Here is an 8,225-nt window from a genome sequence, read left to right as displayed (position 1 = left end):
CCAGTTTCATTGTATGCAAAGCAGAGAGCGCAGTACCTTCCTTATGATATAAAAATTAAAATGAGACACCTGTATCCTACATGGGACATAGAAAATGAGCAGTTAATGTAAATTCTCTCTGTTCTTATATCAAGATTTTCTTTTTCTTTCTTTCTTCTTCTTCTTCTTTTTTTTTGGTTTTCTTTTCTCTTTTAGCCGGGGTGAATGTCAATTAGTTTTTCCAGGTTCGAGGCACATCTGAGATTAATATCAGCCAGAACTTGAACATGGTTGCCAAATTGTAAGCTCCTTATGCTGACACGTGGACCACATGAAGGGACTTTTCTCAGTGCTAGGTGATGCTAATTGCCATCTGATCTGAAGCCAGAGTTGCTTTCCTTTGTTTAATAATTTATATCTTCTCTGAGAACACTGAGCTAAAGTTTAAAATTACAGAAGGGGACGATTTATCTAAATGCCAACAAAGCTAAATTGCAGTAAAATCACCCCAACCCCCCTCTGTGGGCTGCCACTCACTCACCACCCGGAACACCAGGTGGTATTTGAGGGAGTGCACACATGAGTCAGTAAGAGAGTTGAGCTCCTGAGATGTTTGGTTGTCGGTCAAGGCTTGCTCTGTGGGAATCACCAGCTCATGCTGGTGCAGAAGCCTGGCAGGGCTCGAGGAAACAAGCACAGGACAGCATCATGGCCCATGACCTGTGAGTTCCCGCCCTGTCATTTCCATTTATTCTCATATCAGGCATTTACTGAGTACCTACTACGTGGCGAGTCCTCTGCTGGGCATCCTCATGAGGCTGGAGATTGGTACTCTCCCCCTGTTCATAGTCAGGGTGCAGGATGTCTACACAGGTGGCCAATGACCCCGTTCCTCCCCCTCTCCATCCGTGCTCCGAAGTAGTGACAGCGCAACCACCTCCTCCAGTGTCGTCTTTGTGGTATTTTGGTAGAGTGAGCGAATCAGATTGGAAGGACATGAAAAAGCATTTAAAGCAATTGCAATGTGCCAGGTCTGGTACTGGGCACCATCTACATACATGTTTCAGAGTGTCCCTTCCTCCTTGGATCGAGAAACCCGGTTTCACTCCACAAACATGCATTAGTTAATAAAGGGCCGCTGCTCTTGGGTTGTGCTTCGACCTTTGTGGAAAACTTGGCACCGTAAACTGACCTTGACCACTCAGATGCTTGACCTCTTCATTTGACTAAGACTGTGGCAGCTGTTCCTAGGGCATCACCAGTTTGAGCACAGTGAAAATGACCCCATCTTTGCACATTCTGTTCCCTCTCTCTGGAAGGCTGTTCCCCAACATCCTCATGGCTGGCATCCTTCCTTCCTTGGCTGACTGCAAGATCCCCCGCTGAGGCAGATCTCCCCTGGGCACTCCTGCTCCCTGAATTCTTGCCATTCAGTTGTTCTCCAGAGCACAGGTCCTCATCTAAGACAACAAAGTTCACCTATTTATTTTGTGTGTTCTTTCGTCTTCCCCATAAAAGGCAAGCTTCACAAGGCCCAGGGTCTAGAGACATCTGCTCCTGCTGTAGTCTCAGGACCCAGAAAGACAGCTGGCCCAGAGCACATAATCAAGAATTGTCTGTTGAATGAGTTAACCTCGATGGTATGAGGGAAGCAATGACTCTGTGCTGCCGGAGGTCTTCCCTCGCATGGCGGGATTAGGGAATGGACCATTCATTCACTGATGCATTCATTCCCTAGGTATTTATTGTGTCCAGCACGGTGCTGGGTTTTGGGGCAGCAGATACAGTGAGACGTAGTTTCTGCTTCCAGAGAATTCAGTCCACCGAGGGAAAAGGACACATAAATAATACACACAATAATGGCCATGATAGCTCACCCCTCGGGGAGTGAACTGTGCGCCCGCTGCCCTCATAAGCATGTTCATGTACGCAGTAGTAACTCTTCAAACTCTTTAACAAAATGAGGGATTGCTCTTTGGCTCATTTCACAGATGAGGAAATAGAGGCACGAAGAGACTGGGAGCACAGCATGGGGAGTGTTCTGAGGTGACAGCAGGTCCCATGGTAAGTGGGTATTCCTGGCATGGGGAGGGGCAGATTTGAGAGACCTGGGTGTGGTCCTCACTCTGCTGCCTGTCTCCACTGACCTGCTCTTTTGGTTTCCGGACACCTTAACCCTCCCGCACTCCCATTCCTGCTGCTGTGAACCTGGTCTCTCCTCTAAGCTCAGCAAATGCTCTCATCCTGACCCTGGTGACCGCCAGCCCTTTGGATCCTGGGTCCGAGGCCCATCCAGGGCTCTAAAGCAGGCACGATGGCTCAGCTCAGATGTCCCAGTTCCCCACGCTGTGTTTGCAAAAGTTGTGACCTTAGACTCATGTGACACTTAGACACATACCTGCATTGGGTCCCGGCATTCTCTGTGAGAGGGGAGAGACCGTGACCAGCCCACATTCCATGACTGCTCACTTTGCAGGGACCCGCAAAGGTCTGCAGTCACTGAAAGGGTCTGCTGGGAGTTTTCAAAATGAGAAAAGTTGAACACCTTCCACCTCCTCACCTTGTCTGCTTTGCCCTCACTCTCTTCTGGGTCTTGGGCGACCACCCTTTGTGCTTCAGAACTCTGGGAGGTCACTTGTCTTCCTCACCTAATGATGTGTTATAGAAAACAAGCTCCCATTACTTGCAAAAGTGTGACAGGAACATGAATATTAATAACTCCCATGGGTTTCCTACAAACATCCATCACCACGGCTTAGAAGGCTTGTTCTGACTCGCCTGGCATGGGGGTAACTGCGCAGCAGAACAATGATAAAGCATTCATGAACCCAGCTTAGGCAGAGTTCTTTCTGGGACTTTGAACTCCAGCGCTCCTGCGGGGCTCAGGGGCAGAATGTGGTCTCCTCCACCTGGGTTCTGGCATGGAGATGTTTGACTTCCATCAGGGACAGTAACCGGCAGATGTGCCAGGATCCAGGAGAGACGGAGCGGGGGTCTTTTCTTTATCAGAAAGAAAGTTCTCCTTGTCGACAGCATCTTGGTGAGCAGGTGCATTTGATCTCATCTGAACCGGGTCAGGTTGGAGTGATGCTAAAGTCTGGAGCTGGAGAGTCTGGCACAGATTCTTAGAACTGTAGAACTCAGAGACCATCATTTTGGGTAAACTGAGGCCATGTAAGCAAGAATAAAGGCAGAAGCAGGACCAGGAGTAGAAAATCTGGAGGTTACCATTTTCCTTGGAGAATCCTAGGACTTGTCACTGTCATCTGTGACATAAGGGTCACACAAGGGTGTCAATAAATGACACCCTTGACATTTATTCCAAGTTTCCACTGAAATCTTTACATGGCTTCTCAGTAAAAGTCCTTTTCTCTGGGAAATATCCAATTACAGGGCATTTTCTCCTCCATGGGTCTCTGGATCCCTCTTGAGGGTCTCCCGGCACTGACCTGGGCTGTAACAGAGCTCATGGGATCCCCATCTCAGGCAGTCTTATTTTTGGAAGACGTGGTCCCAGGATCTGGAGGGAATTTCTGAAAGGATTGTAGAATGGCTACAGTATCAGGACATTGGGGACCCTGAGGTCGAGGAACATGATGGATCCATTTCTTGAGTTCTGTTGCCCCGGAAACCCCATGTGGTCTTTGGGGATTGAGCTCCTGTTTTGATGGCTGTTCAAGAACATTGCAGCCTGGGCCCCCTAGTTGAAAATCCACTGTTAGAATGTATTTGAATGTGTGTTGTGTGTGCCTTTTTAAAAAAATGTAGGACTTAAAAACTCATATCTCTAACTCACAAAAATAAAATAAAAAAAATCTTTGGGCTTTTTCAAGAAAACTATCTTCTTAGGTAATTTTGATGTGATCAAGGCAGCATCTGTTTTTCTGACCTTTAGGTCACTCATCAAATCTATGATATTAATGAAAAAATGCTCATTTTCTTGGGAAGAAGCATGCAAAATCTCTCTGCTATACAATTAACAGTGATGGGGAAATCTGCTATTTCTTCCAGCTGTCAGATTTTCCTATAGTTGGAATTTCAACCTCTTGAGCCAGATGAGACTGTACAGATGAATCATCGAAACATTAATGGTTTTAGACTTCATTGCAGGAGGCCACCCCCCATCCCCGCAGAGTTTGGACCTAGGTCACACTGGGTCATAGCCATTTCTGCCTACCCGTGTTTACTTGGGACACAGCTTGGTGTCATGGTGGAAGGAGTGAAAGAGTTGGAACCAAAAGATCTATAATGTGAATCCTGGCCCTGAAATTTGCTAGCTGTGTGATTCTCTTTTCTGAGCCTGAGTTTTCCCATCTGTAAAAGGAACATATAGTAACAATGGCTCTGTACCTTATAGAATTGTCCTGAGGATAATAGGAAACCTTTGCATTGCTAAAGGTTGTTGTTTTGCTGGATATTGTGTAGAAATTGAGTTAGTCAAAATTTTTCTCAGGATATCCAAGAACATTCTTTGAACCACCCATAAAATGGTTACAGGGTATATGCAATTAAAGCTGATTATATGGGAAGGGTACTTTTCTGGTCAAAAGGGGAAAAAATTGCCACAGTGATCATAGCAGATAACATTGGCTCTGTTCTCTCCTCACTCCTTTCTCCTTCGTGAAAGAACCCTGATTTTGTTTATACATACACCCTCCTTCATCATAACCACATGTTTCTAGGGAGGTGGGCTTTCAGAAGAAGCAGATCTTGCTTGGTCTCAGCTAGTGATTTCCAAAATTTAATGTGGACCAGAATCTCCTGGAGGGCTTTTTAAAACACCAATCGCTGGGCTCTGCTCCCAGACTTTCTGATTTCGAAGATCTGGATGGGGTCAGAGAATCTGCATCCCGTGATACTCTACTGCTGGACTGAAGACCAGGCTCTGAGCTGTACTGTCGAAGTCAGTCATAGTGGTCCCATTCTCCATGCCAGTCACTGGTCAGGTACGGGTGCTTGACTCAGTGCTAACCAATGAGATGTGAGTCGTCGGCTGGGATCTTATGGGAGAGGTGTCCCCACTCCTCCAATGTAACCCAGGGAAGAGCTGGCTTCCTTTTACCTCTGGACCCTGTTTCCAGCTGGAGCACCGGGGACCACTGCAGAGATAGAGGACTATGAAGGAAGTAACCCTAAGGACAAAGGGGACATCCCAAGAATGACTAAACAAGAAAGATGAAGAGCATCCAAGTCCTTAATAATGTCATTGGGTTGCCAAAATCACTGGAGCTGTACATCTCTTATTTGCTGAGACACTTTGAGTTGGAGATCTCTGTTACTTTCAGTCAAAGGGAACTTAATGGATAAAGTGACAGTGTTACAGTTTCTCTCCCCTCATGGGGACATCAGGGTAGGTTACGTGACAAGAGTGCTGAACCTTATTTGAGGTGATGGGAGATACCTGGTGCTAGCAACTATAGTCAGCCAGAAGCCATGCATCTAGGTCAAGGTCTAATGGGAGGAGAGTCAGGATGGGAACGATTTTAGGGAGGGGTGAAGGCCGTGGGAGCAAAGGGCTCACAAGCTGGGAGATGCGACCATATTGGAGTAGGTTAGGAGCATAGGATGGATGGAGGGTGTGCTGGGTACCTTAAGAGCCCCCAACTCTTGAGGAGCTTGTGATCTGAGCAGGTCATGTTGGGTGGGAAGGGGAGCCCAGGGTTGGAAAGAATAGCCAAAGAGAGGCGGGCTGGGGGGATCAGAATCGGAAAACGGAAAATAAAAACATGGTGAGGGGCCTTCAGTTCTTGTGTGCTGAACAAGATATTATGTCCCCAAATGATACATTCTTTTCTGCCGTTTTCACATTGGTAACATTTTGTCCATTAAAAGACAGTGTGGGGTCCTGAAGTGGACCTTTATCCAGAGGCGTGTATGCGATCCGAGGCAGCCAGTGATTTCACAAGAGTTATTAAGAATTCTCCTCTCCTCAGTCTCTAGGACTTGTAAATGTGTCCCTCTGTCACCAGAAGGCTTGATCTGAATCCTTCTGGTGTTTGTCCCATTTCCTTCCTCTTACTCTCCTGGGTGTGTTCAGTGAGTCTGTACCTGCCACCCCTTCCCTGGAAGCATTACCCACCGTGGGTCCGCCCTGCCCCTCTGCCCACCGCCAGGCCCAGGTTGGGGGGATCCCTGTTCTCAGCATTGGTGATGAGGGAACGAAAAGACAAGAGACTGTTCTCAGGACGGTCAGGCTAGGATGGCCCCGTCCAACAGGGCACAACACAAGCCACGAATGTAATTGTAGGATTCCTAGTAATGCCATTAAAAACAGTAAAATGGAAAAGGGATTTTAATTTTAATGATATATTTTATTTATCCCAGTAGTTCTCAACCAGGGAAGATTTCTCCCTCCAGGGGGCATTTACGAATATCTAGCAATGTCATCAGGCAGTTTGTGGTTGTCACACTGGGAGGGCTTCTGATGGCCTCTAGTGGGTAAAAGCCCAGGATGCAGCTAAGCCTTCCCTGAGGCACAGGGAAGTTGCCCCTGCAACAAAAGATGATGTGACCCCAAATGTCATTACTGCCAAGGTTGAGAAACCCTGATCTAGCTGGATATATCCAAAATGTTTCATTTTACTCTATCATCAAATAAAAAAAAAATCATAAATCTGTTATTTTGCGTATTTTAAAGTTCTAAGTTCTAAAATCTAGTGTGCATTTTATGCTTATAACACATCTCCATTTAGGGCAGTCATGTTTCTTTTCTTTATTTTTTCTTTTAAAGATTTTATTTATTTATTTGAGAGAGAGAGAGCATGAGCAGGGAGAAGGGTCAGAGGCAGAGGGAGAAGCAGGTTCCCTGCTGAGCAGAGAGCCTGATGTGGGACTCAATCCCAGGACCCTGGGATCACGACTTGAGCTGAAGGCAGATGCTTAACCAACTGAGCCACCCAGGCACCCAGGGCAGTCACGTTTCAACTGTCGAGCTGCCACACATGTCTAGCAGCCGTAGCCCAGGCGTAGCGAGTATCCAGTAAAATCGAGGTGGCTCTCCATGACTTCTATTTTGTGGGTGCAGCAAATCCGGTGAGATGCAACGTCTTCTGGGTGAGATTCAGGGTCCTACCCCTGGTGGCAGATCCAACAATGAGGAGTTGGGATAAAAGGATTGCACAGGGTGTCTTGGATGATGAAACTAGGTAGGGCTACAGGTGTATTTCCAACAACATCTTTCCGATTCCTCACATTACCTCCCTGCAAAATGCCATTATGAGACTGTCGTTTCCTGCTCTCTGGAGGCAAAGGTCAGCCTGCCTCCTTGGGAGATGAGTGAGCCAGAGCTGGCCTCAATGCAGCGTTGAGGATTTAGGTATTGATCGCCAAGGCTTTCATGTAGTTAAAACAAACAACCAAGCAACAACCTTTGCCTCCTCTGAAGTACTCTATAATTTTTTCCACTTGAAAGATGAGAAATTAAGGTTTTCAGGTTAAAGAGAAGGTGACCGTGTAGTAATCAGAGCTTTAGAACGATCCCTGCCAACCTTGGTTCCACATGCTGTATGGTGTAATCCCCAGTTGGAGGGCTGCGCAGCAACTCATTAGTCTCGAGGAGCGGCATGGATGATTCTGTAGTGAGGGAGTAATTAAATGTGACATGGCAGCAGGCGGATGGTTTCAAGGCACACTCGGGGGTCCGTGGCGGTGGGGGGGTGCTTTCCCGTCTCTGCCCATGAGGGAAGGCATGGAGAAGCCTATAGAGTCCCTTGGGGGGAGCTGTGAGGACAAGGCCCAGCAAGGTTTCCGGCATGATCCCTGGGGTCAGGGCAGTGACCCAGTCTGTGTGGGGACAGGGCCTCACGGAAGGACCCCTGGGGAAGCCAGGCCCCATCTGCAAAGCAACAGGGCCCCGTCTGTGGTGCTGCTGATCGTTCCTGGGCTACAGGGAACCGGTCCTCCTCCGTTTGCAAGCTGGCTGCTTATCTGTCTTCCATTGGACAGGAGCCTGCTGTGTTTACCTTAAGTCAGAGTGAAGAATGCCACCCATTGTTCCAGAACCCTCTGAAACCTGAGCACATCTGACAAGCCAGGCTTTGTCTCAAATGAAGGAAGACAAAAAGAGCATTTTCTCATTTTTATAGTATTGATAGGACACCTATTTTCATTGGATTGTAGGCTTGGAGAGGGACTCACATAGTTCACCTTTTCAGAAAGCCCTTCACTCAGCTTTCCCACACACCTAAAAATCTACCCTATTTTTCCAAGTCTGCCAGGGAAGGAGCTTATAAAAATCTTTTTGAGAA

This window comes from Mustela putorius, unplaced genomic scaffold, assembly GCF_011764305.1.
Source record: "Mustela putorius furo isolate JIRA1106 unplaced genomic scaffold, ASM1176430v1.1 tig00003942_pilon_pilon_pilon, whole genome shotgun sequence".
NCBI classification, from domain to species: domain Eukaryota; kingdom Metazoa; phylum Chordata; class Mammalia; order Carnivora; family Mustelidae; genus Mustela; species Mustela putorius.
This window is presented reverse-complemented; position numbering follows the sequence as displayed.